Source organism: Epargyreus clarus, unplaced genomic scaffold (assembly GCF_041222505.1).
Source record: "Epargyreus clarus isolate Ecla_fem2 unplaced genomic scaffold, WU_Ecla_fem_2.2 ptg000014l, whole genome shotgun sequence".
Taxonomy (NCBI): domain Eukaryota; kingdom Metazoa; phylum Arthropoda; class Insecta; order Lepidoptera; family Hesperiidae; genus Epargyreus; species Epargyreus clarus.
The window spans coordinates 5436049-5460626 of NW_027332222.1; the positions used below are offsets into that span (position 1 = coordinate 5436049).

The 24578-nt window shown below is 35.1% G+C and overlaps 1 protein-coding gene and 1 long non-coding RNA gene across 2 annotated transcripts in view; one reads left to right on the forward strand and one right to left on the reverse strand.

The window, feature by feature from the left end:
* Window positions 1–24578, forward strand: part of LOC140747284 (uncharacterized) — a 181314-nt gene that overhangs the window by 37736 nt on the left and 119000 nt on the right. The window lies entirely within an intron of this gene.
* On the reverse strand, window positions 5193–10204 carry LOC140747285 (uncharacterized). The gene is made up of 2 exons (XR_012102860.1): window positions 9837–10204; window positions 5193–5571 (listed from the first exon to the last, which is right to left on the reverse strand). It is a non-coding gene; the product is annotated as an uncharacterized LOC140747285 (long non-coding RNA).

The following is a 24578-nucleotide window of genomic DNA, read 5'->3' on the forward strand; positions in this document are numbered from 1 at the left end:
AATAAATCAATATTTCAAATATTTAAGGGACATTTTAGCATGGAGACGTGGCAAAACTTTTTTACGCAACTATTTCAATTCTCAAAACTGGGTACATTTTCTTGTTAGGAGTGAGTAATCTTTACTAATCTATGGATAAAATATGCATCAAAATTCAAGTATCTAAACATGTATCAGAGTCGTGTACAATTAAATTAGTATATTCAGTCAAAATTGAATTGGAAAATATTTGCATCTACATAAAGCCGCGCCTGCAGTGTACGTAGGCGCAATGCGCTATTTGTAAATTATTAATGGTTTTTACACTATTTTCATAATTGTATTAGTTTTTAAGGCGGCAAATCTCACGTACGTAACCAATATGGAAACGCCTAGACATAGAATATATCACATTTATATTACGTATCTGTAGATATGTGACCTTATAAGGATTGACGGGTGAAATGAGGTTGAAAAAAGATTTTACCTCAGTCTCCGCGCTTGATTGCGCGTGATGACTGAAGTATGAAGATGTTTTTATATGATTGAAGTTGCAAAGCATCATATGAAGGTTTAGAAGTGGTCACTGCTTAACATCTTAGAGATCAGAGGTTCTAACTGAAGCCGATTGCAGTGCCATTCCTAATTATTAAAATGGTCGTCCTATGTGTAAATCAGCCGTCATCCATATCATCCAAAATAATTCGCCAAGTACGAGTCGAACTCGCAACTGAAGGTTTCCGTACCACCAAATGTGGATTGTAAAAATTTCAACCGTCTCCCTAGTAACTACGGTTTAACAGTTAGATCGAAAAATGCCGAAAAATACCGGTTTGTTGTATGGAGACCCCCTTAACTATCCAACTTTATTTTATTTTTAGTATTTGTTCTTATAGCGGCCACCGTTATGCATCATCTGTAAAAAATGTGTCAATCTATTACGGTTCCGGAGATATAGCCCTGTGACAGACGGACAGACAGCGTAGTCTTAGTAATAGGGTTCCGTTTTTACCCTTTGGGTATGAACCCAAAAAACGCAAGAACTGATTCACGCTAGTTCTACCACTTATCCAGTTTAACACCTTTGAATAACTTCGTAAAAAATTCACAAACCTTCTTATGGTCTGATTCCTTTCGTATCGACGGTATAAGAGTAATGTTATACTAGGCTATCACGCGGCTTAAGACGTTAGTATGGCGATTACATATCCCATAGTACTCTGTTGTATCACACGGTTTAGTTTAAGCTCTTACTCGTAACAATGAAACGTTACTCGTGAAACCGTATAAGTATTAAGATGGCTAGACTACGGAAGCTGAAAAATGCTTCTGGTACAGTGAACACTTGTAACATCTAGGTAGTAAGCCCTTATTATTGGCGTACGTTACTTAAGCTATATGGAATATTTATAAGAAACTCGGGTCTTTTATATAAATCTTAAAATCTTTTGTATATAATTTATAACTTGCATATGCGGCGGCCATATTATTTCCTCAGAATTATTCCTCAGATAATTTCTCATCCTCATTCTTCCTCAGAAACGGCAACGCCTCTATGATTGGCATCACTGATGTTCATGGACAACAGTAACAACTTATAGTCCGCATAAAGCTGCTAGTCCGCTCTGAATATAGAAATGAATCGCGTCGCTATAGCAAATTGTATGACTACACCTGCTCGCAACAACTTCAGAGCCGACTAGCAGTTTGGCGCGGACTATACCCGCAGCTGTATTGTAAACTCGCTTGTTATCTTTGTAACCAAAGAACATCGACTGAATGCATATTTACATTGTTATTAATTTATTAGTGCCTCCTTTAGTCTTTATATGTGAAAGTCCTTGTGCTTAGTGCACCAAACTTAAAAGTAAATTTACTTAAAAAGCTTTTGACTAATAGTCGATTGCAAAATATCGCATCTAAAGTGACTAGAGGCGTGGTTCGAGTAAACTTTACTCGACAAGAATGCGGCAACTCGCACCTTGCGATGTGCAGTCCGAGTGATAGCGAGAAATAAAGCGTTGATTTGTACAGTGTACATATGGCGTTCAATATGTTAAACAGTGATTTAAGGCGCCCACTGGCACAAGTAGGTACGTTAGAACTGAACAGCGTGAGTTAATGTATCAAAATTAATAACAATATTTTTACTTACATTACTAATCAAAGAAATCATCGTGAGGACCTACACGCCTGAGATTACTTTAAAAATAAAAAAATCTCGAAGGTGCCAAGGGCGTGTGAAGTCTACCAATTTGCACTTGGCCAGCACGGTGAACTATAGCCTAATGTCACTCTGAGAGGAGACCCGCGCATAGTAGTCGGACAATTTTTTTTTATAATATAGTAGTAGCAGACCAGCATGCAGTCCACCTGATGGTAAGTGGCTACTGCCGCCCATGGACATATGTAATAACATGTGTATAAAACGGAACACAGCAGCGCCAGACACTGCTATTATTAGGCAGAAATAGGTGAGGCGGTGGTGCCGCCGGAGTCGAACCACAAAGGGTTCTACCACCTACAAAATATACCTACAATAGGTTGACCATGACGATATGTCTTTGTGGCACTTCTACAAAACCGTATCCGCGCATAGTTACACTGTAATCCACTAGCGGTGCGTTGTGCAAGCGACCTCGCGCCCACACCGCCGCTCGCCTCGCCCACGACCTGCGACAAGGGTCGAAGGCGTAGACGTAAGGTTCCGATATGTGCGCGGGGACAAATCCGGGTGTGAGGACAAAAGTCGTAGATAGGTAGGCTAGTCGTAAGGATAAGGTGAGATGCGCGTGATTGGTGCCAACTTTGTTTCGTAAGTAGCTCACACAGGCACAAACCCGGTCAAGAGGAAAAAAGCCCTTAGCCTGCGCCATTCTTTTTAAAGGATTGATGCAGCAAATGAGCATGCAGTCCACCTGAAGGTAGGCAGGCAGTCACTGCCACTCATTAATATCTGTAATTACCTACTTCAGCTTCAATTCGACACAACAGAAGTCAGACACAGATAAAATGCCTTGAGCTACTGTCACTGTCTTATCACACCCTTCAAAGTAGAACCCAGTAGCTTAATAAATATTCCTGGGTGCTCAGTTGCTCATGCAGTTGACCTACTAAGAACTCTAGCTCTTAAATGACGTTTCATTATATTGATCGAATTTTCCTTATTTTGTAAGCATGGCCGTTACGAAATGGAATAAGGTTCGAAATTGATATTTTTTCCTTATTTACAAAGCAGCGAATATGTTTGTACAAAAAAGAAATAAATTAAACTATAAATATAAAACAACTTATTTACAAAATTTACGTATATACAAAAATGAAAAACAAAAATATAAAAACAAAAACACTACCATAAAAAATTGTCACCATCACTGTCTTTGGGCAAGGTTCCCAAGACGCTGGCAGCAGTCCCTTTCTGAATTGCTATACCAATCCTTTGAGCGAAATGTATGCCAGCTCTCGGCTTTGTACAAATATATTCAAGCTTAATTAAAAAATTACATCACAAAAGAGAAATTGTATTATATTTGTGTTATTTTTATTATATTATAAATATGTAGTGGTTCTGACAAAAACAACATGTTTTTTATACATGTTAGTATACTGTAAAATTGTTAGAATTAAGATTGTAAGATGAATAAATCATATTATTTAATGTAGAAAACTTTAAATACCATCATTTGGTCTACATCTTTACCACAAAGCGTAACTATAATAGACGCCTAAAAACGGTCTCGTTCCTAACAATCGTACGTGTCGAACATAAAGTTTCAAAGTTGTCAACTTACAAGCACTTAACATTAGTTGCAATTATATTTAGAGCTCGTTAAGTGGGCACTTGTGTGAACATTCTTAGAATATGTCTTCGTAGAAAAGTAGAACCCTTTGTGGTTTGTCTTCGGAGGCACAACAGCTATACCTATTTCTGCCTAATAACAGCAGTGTTAAGCGCTGCTGTGTTATGATTTAAAGGGTTTGGTAAAGTAGAGAAACTTCAGAGGCGTTCCAGCTTAGTCCTCAAGGGTAACGGCGATTCTGTGGACGACCTCAGGTAGCAATTTAATCCTATCTGGGGTTGATTACAGATTTTCATAGGCGGCAGTAGCCATTTACCAGCAGATGGACTGCACGCTCGTCTGCTACTCCTATAATAAAAAAAAGTATTCTAAAAGTGAAATCACCTGCACATGTAAAATTATCTCGCGATTCGTTAAGGCAATTACGGACGAAGTAGGCTCAAGAATTAAGTGGCACTTACATCTTAACATGGTTAGCGACCCCGTTCTCGTGAGCATCTGGACTTTGTGACTTAAATGGCGTTAATACGGGATTACTTTGGTCGAAATTAATCATTGGCTAATTGCGAGTTGAACTCGCACACGGGTTCCGTGCCACCAAAGTTTCATTTGTTTTTATTTTTAGTATTTGTTGTCATAGCAACCATAGAAGTGAACGCATTGTGAAAATTTGAACTGTCTATCTTTTTCGGTTTAAAAGATTTTTATCTTTCATTTTTGAAAAACACCGAAAAATTGCGGTTTCTCGTATGGCGACTCCCTTTTATTTTGAAGATTATTTTATTTTGCGTATTTTTTGTTATAGCGGCCATTATACATATTCTCTGAAAATGTCAAGTGTCTATCTATTACGGTTCCAGAGAAGACGGACGGAATAGAAGGACAGACAGTGGAGACTTATTAATAGAGTTTTTATCTTTTGGGTACCGAACCCTAAAAAAGATAAAATATGTAATAAACAGGTATTGTTCTCTACATTTCTCAGTTATATCAGTATACCATAAGAAGGTACGTAACTTTAACAATACGTAATGTTACAGCGTAACGCCCCAGCGTAACAGTACCGGTAACAAAATACCGTTTTCCTCTCATGGTCTAAAGATTTAAGATAATATAAGAGTAGTAGGCGAGCTGCAGTCCACCTGATGGTAAGTGGCTACTGCCGCCTATGGACATCTGTAACCAACCCCAGATAAGATTGGATTCCTACTGGTGGTCGGCACAGAAGCGATGCGACGCTAATCCTGAGGACTAAGCTGAAATGCCTCGTATGTTATGTCTCAGCGTGCAACACTGCTATTATTAGACAGGAGTAGATGTGGCGGTTGTGCCGTTGGAGTCGCACCCAAGAAGGACCTTCAACTTTCTTCATTTAAAAATGAAACATTTCTTAAGAATGAAATCAAACTCATCTTGAAGGTCTTGAAGTCATGTAATAATATAGTCACATAAACGGTACAGAGTAACGATATAACAATTATACGTAAGTAAGTTCACACTAGTGATTAGAAGTATTATAACTACACAAGTATCTCCGTTATTCGACTGCTCTTGCTGAAGTCTCCGACCAGAATGTCGCTCTCTGTTAATTCGAGCGCCGCCAAGGTGTCGTCCCCACTTCACCTACCCGCATCTGTTTTTAAACTGTAGTATCAAATGAGTCACTTATTACTTTAATGTAACGTTATAAAAATGTGATATCGTTAATATCCAAGCTTCTTATTAACGACGATAACATTCGGCCGTCCTGCTCACACGTTCGTCCTCGATCGTGTATGGTCTGATGCAAGAGCTGCAAAAGAAAACCAGTTGTTTAATGCCTAAGTCCAGAAGAGTTACACATTTTCTTGTAATACCGACTCGCACGTAAGAGGCCCGAACTGTTTATCAAAAACATGGCTTAAACTCTACGCATTTTCTTGCAATACCGACTCGCATGTAAAAAGCCCGAACTGTTGATCCGAACCAAGGCTTAAACTAGGTGATGTTCATATAGAATCACACTAGTTGTGTATTACCTAGGTTATAAATCTGCCCCAACAGTGTTCACCACGGATTTCTGTTGCAGGCATAGTTCATAAGGACTCTTTACATAAATGTCATATGCGCGACAGGTATTGAAGCGAATGCATTAGACCATTGTTAAATAATAAAACACACGGTTATAACTAGGTGATGTTCATATAGGATCACTCTAGTCATGTATCACCGCAGTTTTTATACCTTGTTTACGATAACATTCGGCCAGTGCTCAACTCAAATTTACTCTAAAAATGCAATATTCACTCAATGTAATACATCCACCCAACATACATACATACATACACCCAACCATATGCATCACCAAGAGACACCCGCGAACATTACACTGCTCGAGGCATCTGCACTAATCCATCTTAACTACAGATAAATAAAAATCAAACTAAAAAAGTTTCCTACACCTACAGTAATGACAACATCTAGCTGCCCACTTTACTTATGTCTGGATTCTAAGTCCAATAGTTAAATCTCCAACAACTATTGATTCGATAAAGTTACGCATCAGAATAACGACGTTAATCTTATTAGTCCATTTCGGAATGCTCAACAACCTGTTCAATAACTGTTATACTGATAGATAGATAGATCTATAGTTGGCCACTAAATGAATCTGTGCGACTCAAAATACTATTATAAAATTATTTTATTACTACTTAGTACTTCTTTTAATTATTACAATGTTATTTTATACAAATAGTTGCCTTTCCAATGTAAGTCTTTTATCAACTGATGAAGCAGTATCAAAATAATAATATATCGTGAATATTTGAAATGAATGATATCAAAGTTAAAGACTAAATAATGGTAAACAAACCATGAATTTCACACAATATAACACGTATAAGTTGTATGAACCCAATTTTTTTACGTTATTTATCACAAATTCAAATTATTTCTTTCAAAGTAGGGCCACATAACCCACTTTTGAAAGTCAGAAAGAAATTTCATTACATTAAATTGAATTTATATTCAGTTATAATAATACATACTATTACATGAATTTCAAAATTTAATTAACAAAGCAAAGGACCCATGCGTTCACGTCAGCGACATACTTGTCAATTGTGTATGGCTTAACTACTTAACCTTTTTTTTTTTTATTTCACCAAAAGTTTTAAATTAAGATTCCCATAAGGAAGTTATAGTTTGGGCTATTTTACTGTAAAAGTTATGCATTATACTAAGGAAGATTTGCTAGACTTTACGCAAACGTCGTTTTTAAAAAAAAAATCAAATAATGTTATGGAAAGAATAAACACATTAAAATGGTCCGTTAATCTAAACGGAGTTTAAACAGACCTTGTCTTACATTGAGTTCCTCGGAAGCGGATTTTTTTTTTCCGTAGGTAGTTATCAAACGGATAGTGTTATTGAATACACACTCGTAAACTACCTACCAAGAAAAATGACTTCAGAAACCGGCCATTATTTAACTATACTTATTTGTGTCTACAACTGATAAAAGATTTTTTTTTAAACACGCTTTTATTTTTGCCACGCTTTTATTAACTTGACTTGTATGTATGTAACGGAATATTTGAATTCGATTTTTACCTACTTTGAACGGTTAGATTTACTTAAAAAATTTGAAATACTTATGACATGACATGATTTTAATAATCTTGTCCGATTCTAATTTTGTCTCATCACGATCGTCAGATTTAAAACTATAACTGTTTTACATAACATGTGGCTCCTTATCAATCACAACCTAAAATTTCTATGACCTGAAAAAGGTCTATTAAAGTTGATCATGATTTTATACCAGCCAGCCAAACAAACAGTTAGTCAAACTATCTTATGATACACCTTATTAGCGAACAATTCATATTTATTATATATATTTCAAACGCCTCGGCTTCACCTGACTTTTATATAGTTTGTAATAAAAATTATATAAGTGCGTAATATCTGTATAGATTATATTAATATAATATGTATCATTTACAACCAACACTCTCAAGGAGATGCTCGATGTTTCTATAGAGAAATTTAGACATGACGCAATTGTGAACCGTATGAAATTTATATGAAAAGTAAATTATTGTATAAGAAAATCCCATCGAAATGTACCTATGCTTTTATTTGATTACATTATTATTCATTTGGCTATGATATACATATAATAAGAATGAAATCTTCACGTGTTTACATCGAATATATTTGAAAAAGAAAAATTGTCTGTCGGTTTGTATGTTTGAAAATGCATTAAAACCAAAACTACGAAGTTGATGTCAAAAGTATACATTTTTTTTTTTAAAAACATTACATGACCAGGTAATGGAGAATTCCAAATTACTAACGTACTCCGTGATCTTGACAGAGGGCATTGTATAATTCAAATTATATTTTGAATCCACATGAACAAAGTCGCAGGCAAGACTCATTTTAAATATGGTATACAAGAGACTATCTAAATTTATGTAGGCTTCAGTGACCGTTTCTCACTTAATACGTATAATAACTTAATTGCTGTAACTTGTAAATAGAACTAAGCTCAAGTTATAAAAGCATCAATTTATTATTATTATTTTACTTAAAATAATTTATTCTCAATCCCATACAAAGTGGATCCCGTTTATCATTTCGTAAATGGCTCACATAATTGATAATATCGATAGTCTAAGCGTCTCAACGTTTAAGGTACAAACTTCATTTACCAGTATTTGATAGTGCCCAATTTTCAAACCAAAAGGACGTGTAATGTGTCAAATTCAAATTGAAATTTAAAGATTTAAAATTACGAGATGTAAAGAAATATTAATACAAAACGAAACGTTGCATACTAAATTTAAAACAGACATTTAATATTATGTATAAGTGAGTCAGTCAGAAGTAGAATGGGAGATAAGAGAGATATTTTTATATATAATATTCCAAAGACCGCTGCGCATAAGTTTCTCAGTTTTCTTATAGATCATTAACTAATGTGCATTTATACTTTATGGGAGTCAAAACACAGTAGTACACAGTACTGCGTGAATTCGCCTAGAATTGATGGAAATCTAAATTTGGCAACGTACGTATGCTTCTTTCATAACAATTACGTATCAAGTATATGAAATCAAAAGGAAACTTTCATTGATTTATAAAATGAAAATGTGAACAATATAGATGTGAATGCAAGTTTATTTTTAAATATAGTCAATTAATATCCAAAAAAAAAAACAATAAACCTTAAACTCATTTACCATTTCCCTCCTGGGTACACTCAGCCACTCAATACCGTGGTCGTGATACTTTTTTGCAGGCAGTTAAATATGTACCACGTAGATATTATACATTTCTGTACAATTATGAATAATCAAAATTTTGCAACATAATAAACGTGTCACTTATATCAAGTAGGTATACTGTACTCTGTAACTGCGTTTGTTGCTACCGCATAGTCCCTTCCATACAATAATAACAAACGCATATACGTAAACCCCGTTTGAAACATTAAAAGTTATCAAAAATAAATTCAAATCTAACCTGTATGCAATTTCTGGCGTACATTAGCCTATATTAACAACCATTAGGTTCCCATATCTATAAAGCCTTACATTTAAGATTAAAGATCCTTAAAATATTTTCATAAGTACGTGTATTTCTATATATTTCAAAGTAAGTAGGTGTAACTTTAGAACAATTAGGATTTACTTTTTACACCACAGAATTTAACCAAATGGACAGATTTACCACAAGAACTGCCTTGCAAAATTACTTTTAGACACTTCTTCACAGAAAATGCACTTATTTTGAAGTAAACACCTCAGTTTACAATGTTAACAAGTAATTTGATAAGAGTAAAGTTTGTTCACAAAATTTAAGTATATCATTTTCAGAGGGTATTAACATTTCATTGAATTACTAGTCTCAATCTATCCATTTTCTTAATTCAAATGAGTTTTCCCTTACATCAACGACATTTATCTACCCCCATTTTTACTTATTCTACCAAGATGAATTCACATATGACATAATAATGTTTTAACTCACGGTTTTTATTCCTGTGTCAAGTATGTTCGTACTTACGAATCGCCGTCCATGATTGTGAGCTGGTTCTTGTACACTTCTGATGAAATCAAACTCATCTTGAAGGTCTTGAAGTCATGTAATAATATAGTCACATAAACGGTACAGAGTAACGATATAACAATTATACGTAAGTAAGTTCACACTAGTGATTAGAAGTATTATAACTACACAAGTATCTCCGTTATTCGACTGCTCTTGCTGAAGTCTCCGACCAGAATGTCGCTCTCTGTTAATTCGAGCGCCGCCAAGGTGTCGTCCCCACTTCACCTACCCGCATCTGTTTTTAAACTGTAGTATCAAATGAGTCACTTATTACTTTAATGTAACGTTATAAAAATGTGATATCGTTAATATCCAAGCTTCTTATTAACGACGATAACAAGAATCTAAAACCTAGATCATAATTTTCGAAAAACACTACAATGTTTAATTTTCGTCGCAGAACGTTATAATGACGATGTTTATCACGCTACCTTCAACAATGCATTTGGTATTATGCAAATGATTCAAGTGAACTTTAGTGCGACTTATTACTGTTATTAAGCGTAGCCCGCCCTGGCCCACGAACTTTGAATTCCTGATCGATGTCAAGCCCAAATGTCAGGTTACGAAATTTGGATTCCATCTCAGATTATATCATTTTTGATATAAACGAAATATGAACAACAATAGCCTAGAGATATGAAAATAAAAAAAAAATCTGAAGTAATTTATTCGTCTGATATCCTAAATGTTATATGTGTAATCATAGATAAGTAAAGATTACTCACTTCTAACAAGAAAATGTACCCAGTTTTGAGAATTGTAATAGTTGCGTAAAAAGTTTTGCCACGTCTCCGTGCTAAAATGTCCCTAAAATATTTGAAATAATTATTTATTTTTTATGTAAATTACGCAGTATTAGTTATTTATTCGTAAATTTTCTCTAAAAATGTTTTTATTTGTAAAGAATTCAAAAAAAGAACTTACTAATAAGCCGTTTGTGGCTTCATTCAATTTCAACGCGGCGAAGTGTCTTTACTAATCTATGTGTGTAATGTAGAATTTATTGTAATTAATTCAATTCGATTATTTATTTATTTGACAAGTTTCAACCGTATATCATAAAAACTGGAATCGGAAATTCATTTTGCTCCGATACCACTCGATAAGTGGTTAGTTGGATTTAATGGCTATAATCATTTACAATATCGACATTTTGGTGAAGTGCTTATAAAACGTTTTTAAAGGAATAACTGCGGTGGCATGGGCAATACCGATTTACATATTTCTGTACTATAATGTACGCTGCTGGGTTATATGTAAATGATATAGTAATGCAGTGCTATTGATATACATAAGTCGTTTCAATCGTCGTCAATTCGTCGGGTGATAGAGCCCCCTATGAGAGCATTACTGCCCTTTTTGGAATCTACTTCAAATGTCCACGAGCGGTAGTGGAGTCCTGGGTGGCATAAATACGAGACACACACATAGACGAGTGTACAAATACCCATAAATAGAACAGAAATCTACATTCATTGTCTCGGTATATATGTGATCGGGAATCGAACCTGGAACCCACTGTCTCAAACCTGTATAACGACCACTCCGCATAAAAATTCAATTCATCGTGTATTTTTCTTACATCCGCAAAATGAGAATGTAAATTTAATAATAACCTGTCAAATTATGTAATTCTATTGTACTTGAGTGAGTGCAGACATAATTAAGATAACATCTCGTTTACAATTACATCTCAAATTTAATGTTAAAGCTCAAACTAACATTCTTGTTGATCACAATAAAATTATAAGACGGCTTCCGAATAAAGAATACATTATTTTCACGCTAAGATGAACCGTTATATAAACGTTTAAGACTGATTATTCATTTCCGGATAGTTTTATTCATTACCAGGTTAATTTGAATAGTTATAGCCCATTTATAGTTCAGATTTGCATTGTATTATATTCGCATTATTTTCTTTGAGAAATCTAATACGAGATTCTTAAATTTTGTGAATTTTATGTTTGTTTATCTTTTTAATATCATATTCATCAATAAATTCACGAATTATGTGTACATAGAATTTTATATTAGAAAAACGTAAAAAAATATAATTGAATTTTAGATGAAATAGTAATTTAGAAGTTGGTCCTTTTGTGAGTGTTACATTTTAACATTACATTTCATATGCTGTTTTATTCATTGCACGCTTTGAAGTTTCATATTTTAATACGCTCTCAACATTTAATATAAAACCATGTTTATTGATAGTAACGTGTACTTTTACCCATCTTTAACAAAAACGGCTTAAGTATTTTAGAATCATAGTTCACGATGCGTTTATAAAGGCCAGTTGATTTGGGTACTTATAGGCAATAAAGGATCTGATGGCTATAATTTAGGGGAGTAAAGCGCCGTCGACCACACGAACATATAAATGAAGATTTATATCGTTGCAACAATAGCTGAAGGTCAGGAAATAATAGGGCATGTAATAGGGCAGCGATTTTCAAACTGTGAACCCCTGATATTCCTAAATTAAATGATTTCTGTAGCTTACGAATTAAATAAAAAGAATGTTTACTGAGAATATTTTAATAAAGAACTTTTGTAAACACTTAATTACGAAATATAACCGTGTAAATTATGAAACTAAATAAAAGTGATGTACCAATATAATGTAAAATGTTGTAACGAAGTAAAATACACGTTAGAAACTATCCTCTATTTAGGTAGGTGGCAGCAAATATTTATACATACTAAGGGGGTCATCTCATGAGAAAGGTTGAGAATCAATGTAATAGGGTAATTGCACCTAATGCGGGACCCTTGTTATTGCTTATCTATAAGCGATCTCGTCTTTGGATAGCAATTTGAGTCTTCCTGGATTGCTTTTTGATACTTGGAGATAATATACGTCCTCTTTTTGTATTTGGTTACAATAGTATACAAAATTTGATATATTTCGCTTGAAATTAACAAGCTTTGTTATCTGTCATGTAGCTTTACGATAAATACCGCCCATGGACATCTGTAATCGACCCCAAACAAAATTAACTCCTATCTTAGGCCAGCCACAGATGTCTTACAAATCCCTGTACAGTAATTTGTAAAACCTTGTAAATGTCTCTACCTTATTGTAACTTTCAAAGAAGCGTTCCAGCTTAGTCCTCAGGTGTAGCGGCGCATCTGTGGCCGACCTCAGGTAGGAATATCTAATCCCATCTGGGGTTGATAACAGATGTCCATGGGCGGCAGTAACCACTTACCATCAGGTGCATGCTCGTCTGCTACTCTTATATTATAAAAATAATAATAATAAAATATTAAATGAGGTAGAAATCTCCTTGATTTTACTTCAAAGTTACAACCGCCACATGGTGCTAAGTGCTGTATTCTGGTTTGACGGATGTGGTAAGGTTATGGTCTTATATAAGGCGTTCTAACTTAACCCTCAGGGGTAACCTGTCACTGGGCAGAACACAGATAACTCTATCAGGACTTGATTATGAAAACTGGCAAAAAATTCGCAAATAAAATCAACAATACAAGATTTAAAACCGCTAAGCAAAAAGGTTTTATGTGGGAGGAATACTAATTATGATTATTTATTGGTAGTATAAGGAAAACCACCTCAAAATAAAGTAAGGGTAACTTGATTAAGCAGTTTAATGAATTAAGATAATTGAGTCCGATAAATCTAGACCGTAGGCCGGTGTTTTATTTATTCCTGAAGTTTATTATTATAATTCTAATTAAAAAGGGTTATTCGTTCGCAGGTTTCAAAGGGCAATCGTGATTACAGAAATAGAAGGGATTAAACACCCTTTTATCAGTAAAATATTGAACTGGTTGACCGAAGGGTATTATTAACATTATTATTGCGCGGTTTTAGTTTCCCTTTTATGACCCTTTTGAACTTTTATCGTGATTGATCTTAAATGGAAATTATGATTTATTGATAGAATATTTTTTGTATGTGATTGAGAGTAGTAAAGGTTTAAAGAAAGAATGAAAGAAGTGAAACTTGTTTATTAGTCAAATAGATCTTTTGAACTCACTGGGAAACTTTCCAACATATAGTTTTCAACAGATAATTTTATATATCGCATTGAATTTAAAAAAAAAATTTGGCTTGGATATATAAAAATTTCCTCAGTTATATCGCGCTTCTTAATCCATACAAAAGTAGGTTTTGTTTATATATCAGAAATAATTCCAAAAAGGCTAACTTACACATGAGACGACGAAGAGCAATGCCTTTGTGATCGGCTTTAGGTGGATATCCTGTTCTAGATGGACTTGATTACACATGACACTAGTGACACTGATCACTTACCATTAGGTGGACTGCAAGATCGTTCGCAACAATAATCTTATCCAGCTCGGCTGTGCGTCCACCAAATTCAAGGAATACATGTAATTCCTGGTAAAAAAATATTTGAAAGTAATTTTGGCTTCTCTAAAAGTGTTGCAGTTTAATTAAATTCCTTTTATTGTATTTAATCCTTGAGCGCAATATTCTCAACCATACTTATACAATACTATCTTTGATCTTCATAATAGTTAATATCTGATAAAATGATAAATTATTCAGGGATGGGGGGATGGGGGATAATGCGGGTCGGAGGCAAATCCGTTATGTAAATAGATTTAATCCGGGTGGTATTAATGGACATATTTTATTGACTCAATTTAGATGCTTTGCTGATCTTATATTTTAGGGGTAGTTGAACTAGTTATAATATAGGTAGCAGACAAGCAGTTTACCTAATGGTAAGCGGCTATTATCGTCTTTGGACATCTGTAATCAACCCCACATAACAGCAGATTCCTATTTGAAGTCGGCCATAGATGCGCCGCTACTTCTGAGCACTAAGCTGGAATACCTCTGAAAAGTATCTCTTCTTACCACACCTTTCAAACCAGAACACAGCACTACTGTTATAACAGAAATAGGTGTGGGTCTCCTTACCACACCCTTCAAACAAGAACACAAAAGCGCTTAACACTGCTGTTATAAGGCAGAAGTAAGTGTAGCGGTGATACCGGGGACGAACTACATATGGTTCTACAACCTTCATTAAATCTTCGTTTGCAACTTTAATTTGATAAATAAAATGTCATCGCGCCTTACATAATAACATAGCATATAATTATATGTAACTCGAGCGTCGGCAAATATTTTGGCGCTCAAACAATAGCCGAGGGTGGCGCCGTCACGCTACGTCACTTTGTCACTCTATTATTAAATTTCACAAAGAACTAGATTTTCCGGTGCTCTCTTATGTTGTAATTAATTTAATATACTAGTGAAACAGTCGTATGAATAGCCTTATTAATAAATACTTACTTTTGTGTCGCTCCATTTACTTCTTATTCTACGTACGTGTGATTAATTGTAGCTTCTGAACATTTTTTTTTCAAACTTTGAGTGCATATACTTTAGGAGAAAGGGTTAGATAGAGCATAACTGTTGGCTTTCTAGTAAATTTGAAAAAATAGACTACGACTGGAAGTAATTAATACTACAATAAATTCTATTATTTCTCGCAAAACGCATTCTTACTAGTGACATTTTCAAACATTCTTACCTTTTATTGATTGTATACACGTTTCTAATTTTTACTATATAAAACTATTAAAATAAATTATTTTACTATTAAATCTGTCACTACATTGTGTTAGAGATTATTGTATTAAATTCCTAACCCAGTTTCTTCAATTTATCTTTAATTAGTACCGGAATGAAGACCAATAACTAGTTCAAATATCCGTTCTAGCGGCCTAACAGCGCTGATAGGCTGATTAATCTGCCAATTTGTCCTCCAATTACATTCATAGGCTTCTGAGCATTAAAACGATAGACCGAAAGTTCCGCCGCGCCGCGCGTTCTGTTGTATTTAGTTAAAGTCCGTTATTAATATTCAATCTATCCAAGTTTTACCTCACACTGAAAAGACGCCATAAGCGTTAAGTTGTCATTTCCGGTGTTTTTTGGAAGTTGTGGGCGGCGATATGTAGAGGTGGTAGAATATACGAAAATATATGAATTGCAATAAATATATGATCTTTTATCTAGGAAACATTATTCTAATTTAATCTTGAGTATAATGGGTAATTTCAGAAAATGTTAAGTTCAGAAAGGATTCCTGATATTCAAATGTCTGAAATCCGCCTAATTCGCAAGACATTCCTTAAATTCTTAAGACACTTTATAGGCATTTGGTTTCACAACGAAACGTAATGAGAGCGTCGTCACTTCCGGTGTCGTGGGCGGTATGTAGAGTACGAGATTGGAACTGCCTTATTTCCTGTCAGCTTTAAAATCAGTGAATTTAGGGGAAAAGTAACTTTATTTTTATACTTCTGTATTTTTAAGGGTAGGGGCACATCTGTGGCCGACCGAGTTTGGAATATGGATTACAGATGTTCATGGGCGGCAGTAGCCACGTACTATAGATGGACTGATGCTCGTCTGCTACTCCTATATTATATGAAAACCTCATTTTATTGGGTATCCGATCCGGATGTTTGATTATGCGCCTGTGTGTGTTCACCTATGGCCTAATTCTTCTCATTCTGAGACGAGGCCCGTGCCCAGCAGAGGGACGCTAATGGGTTGCTGATGATGTGTGTGTCCACGACATCCGCATCACAGGGAATCCTAATGTGCAGCTGTGAGTGTAGAAAGCGTGTAAAGCATCTAATAAACTTCCTTGCCTTTTCTTGCTTCCATTCCCTGAAAACCCCTTTTATACACTGTGTACCCTTTTAAGTACTGAATTGGGTGACTATTACGTAATTTAGTTAAAGGTCATTCAGTCCTCGTCGGGAAATGAGTGCTTCTTCCGCCCGCAAGCCGTTGACCGCTCCCCAAGCTATTTTTAGTTATTGTCCGTTGATTTAAGAGGTACGACGCTGGTACACGTAACACTATTATTAAGGACACTATTTATTAGATTTGTTATAAAGTAGAACTATTAAACCAACATGCAGTCTCCCTGGGTGTAAATGGTCACCTGTAACTAGCTCCATATAACCCAGGGTTTCTACCTGAAACTGATCACAGATGCAGTGCTTCTGCTGGGAAAGATGATGGCCTCAAAACGTAAAATTGCTACACGCAAGAAATAGGTGTGGAGTTGGTACCTACCCGGTCGAAACATACTGGTTGCTCTTTGTTCTAAAAAATATAATTAATGTAGTTTAAAAGTTTTGGGTTCGTTTTTGGGTAGAAACCCTATTCTTTAAGGAGTTGATAACAAATGTTCATGGGTAGCAATGATCACCTACCATCGGCCATTCATTTCGTTACTTCAACCTTTATACAAAGAGAACATAGTTCATCTGTTAATATAATTGTCAGTACAGGTTTCTAGGTAACGCGAGTACAATCTTCAAACGGATTCACGGAACAGTTTTTAATAAACTGTCTAGCTAATTACTAGACACTAATTAGCCCACGGCGCTCAGGCAGACTGCCAAAATGACAATCACACGATTTATATTATATTTCTCTCTTCGGGATTCAAATGCTGTCGTCTTTTTTACAAATGAATATTAACTAAAGTATATATATTTACATTATTCTGTAGTTGTCATCATTACTGTCACAGGTCTCTTGTGAGAGGAGTTTAGGCGAAGTCTATCGCGTTGGCCAAGTGCGAATTGTAAGTAGTCACACACCTTCGAGAACTATTTATAAAATCTCAGGCGTCTAGGTTTTCTAACGATGTTTTCTTTCACAAATAATTAATTTGTTATGCGCACATAACGTTGGACTATTCAATTGAGAACCAAGTTTAAACCACAAAGCTATTTGCACACTGCTAGCATAGCTTACTAAAACGAGTACTACTATGAGAACCTTCATAGTTCTTCGTACTTAGTCTAGCGTAACACTCTGGACAGTGTTCAATGTCAGCGTTACGATCGAGTGTACGGAACGCAGTCAACTGGAACGCAGGCGCACCCGTACACGTGACGCTTCTTGACAAATTACATATAATTTATTTATTTATTTATTTACAAATTTGTGTACACAGAAAACATAACAAAATATGGCATTAAAAAGAGATGTAGTACAGAGGACTACTTATTTCAACCTGAAATTTCTTCCAGCAGCCCCTATGGTCGGAAAGTTTATGTAATAGGCAAACATAGTGTGCACAAAAATAAATAGATAACAAAGACATATAAATATATGCAAATAAATACACATAATATATACATATAATATATAAACATAATATATAAATACACATATATACCTAATTATGAAAGAGATAAATAGTGCTCTTTTACTTTTCGTTTAAACAAAGAAACATTGTTAGTGAGACGAATATGATAATATTGTATTGTGTAATCAATGACTATGTTATTTTAGATGTTTCGTGAATTCTTAAAGGAATTATATACGAATTGCAAATGAGGTTCTCGGTGGTGGCTTAGTGAGATATGCTGGACTTGCCCAGTTCTAGATGCCCAGAATTGATAAAAATGCAGGGCTGGTTTGAACATAGTTTATGTGGTAAGAGGTTTAAATTTTTTCACATATATTTAAACTATTTAGTTTAAAGATAATTAGATCATATGCTAATTTAAAAGGGCAACCGACTTGCACTAAATCTCAGTGAATTTAAGCTTGGTAGCATAAACTTCAAGAGTACCCTTAAAGCCCCTGAGAAGGACAAACCTCGTGAAATAACGTGTAAATAAGACAAAAACAGTTATGTTTCTTAAAGATTAAAAATCTATAATACCATTTAAAACCTGCCAATAGTTATTTAATTTGTAGTCCATCTGTTGTTATTTTGTCTATAAAATTAAATTACAGTCTCATTCCATTTAGTAATCCATTTTTTACATTATGTAAACAAAAATATAAACTTAGAAAATGTTGCTGTTTTCTGCTATAGCATAGCGATATAGCAGGCTGATATATTCGTATTGTTTATAGTTCGTGTTTTCATGACGTCCGTAACACTCTACTGAACCTGATCTCAATGTCAGTAGATCAGTTCTGAGGGCAGCAGACTGGAACGCCGTCACCCATCCGTGGACACGTGTCTTTTATATAATCGATCGAGGGATTTTTATGAAATTGAAGTAGGAACGAGGTATGCTATCTATTGTTTAAATATCAGTTATTTTCATTAAGAAATGATATGTAGTCTTTGCTGCCCGTGGACATCTGTAATAAGATTCAAGTAGGATTGAAGTTGTCATTACTCGCATATATATTCCTACTTCTACCACCTTGTAAGTTTGTACCATTTAATTTAATCATATATTTAACATCCAAAAATATTGTAAAAGTATCTAGTTTGCGATCGTAATATATTTCAGCTCAGCCTACGGTTTAATTTGTAGTCTATATGTCATTATTTTTGTTCTTGAAATCCAGTTTCTTTTACCAAAACTAATATAAAGTTAAAAAACTGTTTCTGCTGTGGAAATATAGCAGGCTGATATATTAGTGTTGTTTATAGTTCGTGTTTTCGTGACGTCCGTAACACTCTACTGAACCTGATCTCAATGTCAGTAGATCAGTTCTGTCGGCAGCGGACTGGAACGCCGTCTCCCATCCGTGGAAACGTGCCTTTTATATAATCAAGTTTTTTTTTTTTAAATGAAATTGACGTAAAAACGAGGTAGGCAAGCTGTTGATTAATTATAAGTATTTTTGATTAAGCAAAATTATAAGTAGTCACTTAACAGTCACCCCTGGACATCCGTAATAATATGCAATTAGGATTAAAGTTGGCGTTACTCGCGTATATATATATTCCTTCTTCTACCACCTTGAAAGTTTCTACCACTTAATATAATCAAATAATTAACATCTAACAATACCTTGAAAAATCTAGTTGCAACCATAATACATTTGAAAGGTTTTTTTAAAAAACATTTTTTTTAAATGAGATAAAATTAAATGAAAATTCAAATTTTATTACAGGGATATTGAATTACAATTATATTAGGTTATATAATTTACGTTATTTTTTTGTTATAAATAGCAGTGATTTCAATGTCACGGCGATTCCGACGCACGCGAGCGGAACGCTAGTGCATTCGTCAGTTACGCGCTAGCGGGTGCTATTAACAGTTTTTACCACAAAACAAAACACAAAACATAAACATAAAAATTACACACACACATTCAGACACACGCATACACACATGCGCACACACACACATGCGCTACACAAACACATGCAAAACACACACGAACATACGTACCGAGTACGTTATTATTAATCTATTGTAAATTTCTCATTTTAAGTGACAAATGTAATATGTCTTATGAGAAATAAAGATTCTTTAAACCTAACTATCATAACATTACTAAAAAGCATGTTATATTCTATTTTATTAGATCAATTAATACTTAGTATGTTACGTTTAAATATAGCGGTTACTAAATAAATAATTGTTTAACTTACTCACGATAATGTTTGGATGCACAGGGATTGTACAGTTATTTTAATTTTACTTTTTTCATTGTGGTTTGTGTTGTAATCTGAGGCACCGTAACATAAAATAAAGTACAAGCATTCAAGTTTTGTGATAACTTTATTCTTATAAACGATAAAATACAACACATGACAATTTTAACAATAAATTACTTCACAATTTTGTGTATCATCCCGGTCGAATTGTAGTGGTTCTGCCTATTGTTAAGCTACAGTAACTATATTATTAACTTGCAAATTAATAATTTAATTATTATAGCTAAACAATAGTTTATCCTTACTTCCTTACTAATATTATAAATCCGAAAGTAACTCTGTCTGTCTGTCTGGTTGTTTCTTCTTCACGCCTAAGCAACTAAACCGATTTTAATGAAATTTTGTACAAAGATAGTCTAAAACGCGAGAAAGGACATAGGATAGTTTTTATCCAGGAAATCCCACGGGAACTAGGGATGGCGATCTAAGATCGATTAATCGGAGAATCGATCTTTTGGACCAAAAAGTCGATTATTTTAATCGATATTAGTAAGGATTGAATCGTAAACATATAGTACATTTGATCATGTGATGATCTTTAGCAAAGTTGTTGTCTAAGAGCCTACGAAGGTTTGGGAGTTGGTAAGACCAATTTTCGACAGGTGGCGCCACTGTCATTCCAATGAAGGTACAAATTTTGTGTTTTATGTATGTCCTATTATTTCTTTAAAATGCGGGCGAAGCCGCGGGCACCACTAGTTTTTCATAAAAAGCAGAATTTTAAAAGGGCGAGGGGAAGATTACTTAATAATTCGGTGTGCGCGAGCGCCGTCATATGATGTAATGTGCCCGCGCGCGCAAGGTCGCGTGCAGTGTCATTCCAACCGGTTCCACTTCCACTGTTTTTGCGTCGTTTCTTCGCGGATTAGCTCCGAACTGGTTATTTATTGATAACATTTCTATAAAAGTACTATATGACGAGCTTCATTCATGCCAATTTTGGTACATTGCTAAGATAATTCGAAAATTGGCCACTCAATCTAGAAGTACAAGCTTCAAATCCCAGACACTTCTGATTTTTCTGGTATGTGTGTATTCGAAAATAATTACTATTGCTATAACATTGAAGAAAAATATTGTCAGGTAACCTTTTTTTATTTTCTTAACGATGGAAAAACCTTCAAAAGGTACCCGACGACGTGGAAGCGACGCCGGGTTATGTGGGATTTTTACCGCACTAAAACCCCCCCGGTGGCCGTCCTCAACGCTTGTTAAAGAACTCCGGGATCTCCAACGGAACGCAACCGGAGTCCTCCAAGCGCGATGCTCCGATCGAGCTCTGCCCTGGGAGAGCAGTTTTCGCTCCTCCCACACCATCTGGTGTTCACGATGGTATGCGACCACACATGCCGCCGTTCTCTCCGGGGTCGCTTACTGGACGGATAGAGCTCCCACTCTTGCCGCCCGCAACCCCCGAAGCCCCGTTTTACTCGCCTCTTACGACAGGCAGGGTACCGTAACCCTATTCTAGTCCCGGAACTACAGGGACAATTGTCAGGTAACCTACACTCTTAACAAACCTTTAAAAATGTTCTTAAAGGTTTGTGAAGACCAATTCGCACTTGGCGTGTGTTTTTCAATATGCCCTAGACTCCTCTCACTTTGAGAGGAGACCTATGCCCAGCAGTGGGTTTGAAATGTATTCAATACGAAGTATGCGTGCCAAACCATATCTTAAGAATTTGTCCGTTTTTGTAATTGATCAATAATATGCGCTACCCCTGAGGACTAAGCTGCAACGCAACGCCTCAGAAAAGTATGTCTCCCTTACCCGCCGCCGGAGTCGAACCACAAAAGGTTCTACCACCTTCAATTATATACGTTTACGCAATATAGTCTCCAAATGCGTAATTCCTAGTTCCATGTTGTCATTACAACACTACTGTTATGCTCGAATTGACGTAATAATATGTAAGTATGTTTTTAATTTCTCGAATTATGAATTACATAAGAACGTAACGAAAGCTTACGTAACTATTAATAGAAATTCCGAGAAAATCATATCAATTTTTGTAAGTTTGTAACTCTTTGTAAGGTATAATTTTAACATTTTAGCAATTGCGTTCAATTTTTTTTTTAACCGACTTCCAAAAAGGAGGAGGTTACTCAATTCGACCGTATATATATATATATTTTTTTATGTTTGTTCGGCGATTTTTTCACGATGCCGCGACCGATCGACATGATTCATACACCATTGTATGCGGCTAGTTTCACAGGGGGTCCCATTTCGAGGAAATTTGAAAATTTTCGCCAGTTTTCCCGGGAAATTGGAAAAACCCCATTTCTTTCTTTTCTTTCCCGATATAAACTTCAATAACTCGAGTATTTCTTAACCAATTTCAATTTTCTTTTTTTCATATGAAAGGGTGTTTTGTTGCGGTACTTTCCTACTATAACATTAGTATACTCTGATGATTAGAACTTAAGTAATGGGGTGGAACTCATCATCACTACCCCTGCTTTTTACATATTTTATGACAACTTTACTTTTGCCCACTCAATTGTCATGAAACTTTAAATGAACATTGAGTATCTAGATTAATATGATATGATGGAAAATTCGACCTTCAACTCCTCAACCCTGGCAATGCAGAAGTGCCTCCTGCCTCAACCATACAAGTTTGGCATTTGGAACTTATGGATATTTAATAAGGTTGATAGGTAGAGATATATGATGTAAAATTTGGCCTTCCACTCTTCAACTCTGATAATGCAAAGGTGCCTCCTGCCTAAACCATACAAGTTAGGCATTTGGAGCTTACGAATATATGATAAGGTATTTGAGTAGAGACATATGATGGAAGATATGAACTTCAATTCTTCAATCCTTATGATGCAGAGGTGCCTCCCATGTAAAGTATATAGATTAGACATTTGTTATAATGAAGTTGCTAGACAGAGATATATGATGAAAAATTTGACCTTCAACTCCTTACATCTGACGATGCAGAGGTAAGCCTAAACCACATAAATAAGCCATTTAGTGCTTTCACACATATTTTACAGGTCCTAAGCAGGTATATGTAATGAAAAAAATGACCATCAACCCTTTCACTCTGATAATGCTGGTGTGCTTCCAAGCTAAACCATAGGAGTTAGCCATTTTGTGCTTTCATATATGTATTAACGTCACTAAGCAGACACATAGGATGAAAATTTTGACCTTCAAGGTCTTAACCCTGATAACTTTGACCTTCAAGTCTTCAATTCTAGTGACTCAGGGACACTGCTGGCCTAAACCACAGTAACTTGACAATTACTTCTTACAAATATAAAATATGATTAATGAATACGTTGTAATTTTTCTCAACTATTGAATTAAGGTAAATTGGACCAACTCACTCGCAGAGTTTTACCACCTAGTTTGATTTATTTACTTTTCTGTTCCTACCTAACCTAGCCAATAATTTAATTCGTATTGAATTGGTTAGGTTAGGTTGGAACATATAAGACAATGTAAAACTAAGCGAGGAGGGCGCGGTAGCGCCCTGCGAGCGGGTGGGTCCAATCCGTATGAATTCAGACCTTACCTTTATTCATGATACAATATATACAATTTTACATGGTATTAATACAAACGTTAGCATATCATCACTAAAAAGGGTGAAAAAAAAAATTTTAACAAAAAAATAAAACCGACTTCTATGTCATTACAAAGTAAAAAATAATTGAAATAAATGTTGGTTTAGTACATATTTCTGAAGTCGGCGCTCATATTGGACACGCTGTTTACGCCGTTATCAAACGAAATATATTGAGCCAACTTTAGAAATATGTACTAAACCAACATTTATTTCAATTATTTTTTACTTTGTAGTGACATAGAAGTCGGTTTTATTTTTTTGTTAAAATTTTTTTTTGTAATATAGGAGTAGCAGACGAGCATTCAGTCCACCTGATGGTAAGTGGCTACTGCCGCCCATGGACATCTGTAATCAACTCCAGATAGGATTAGATATTCCTACCTGAGGTCGGCCACAGACGCTACCCCTGAGGATTAAGCTGGAACGCCTCGGAAAAGTCTGTCTCCCTTACCACAACCTTCAAACCGGAACACAGGTAGCAATAGGTGTAACGGTGGTGCCGCCGGAGTCGAACCACAAAGGGTTCTACCACCTTCTCAATTTAACAGTAAATTAAAAATAGCGGTTTGACTCACCAAAATTTTATTTATTAATAAAACTTAACAAATATACAATTATTATAATGTTAATTAATAATAAATAACTATGAA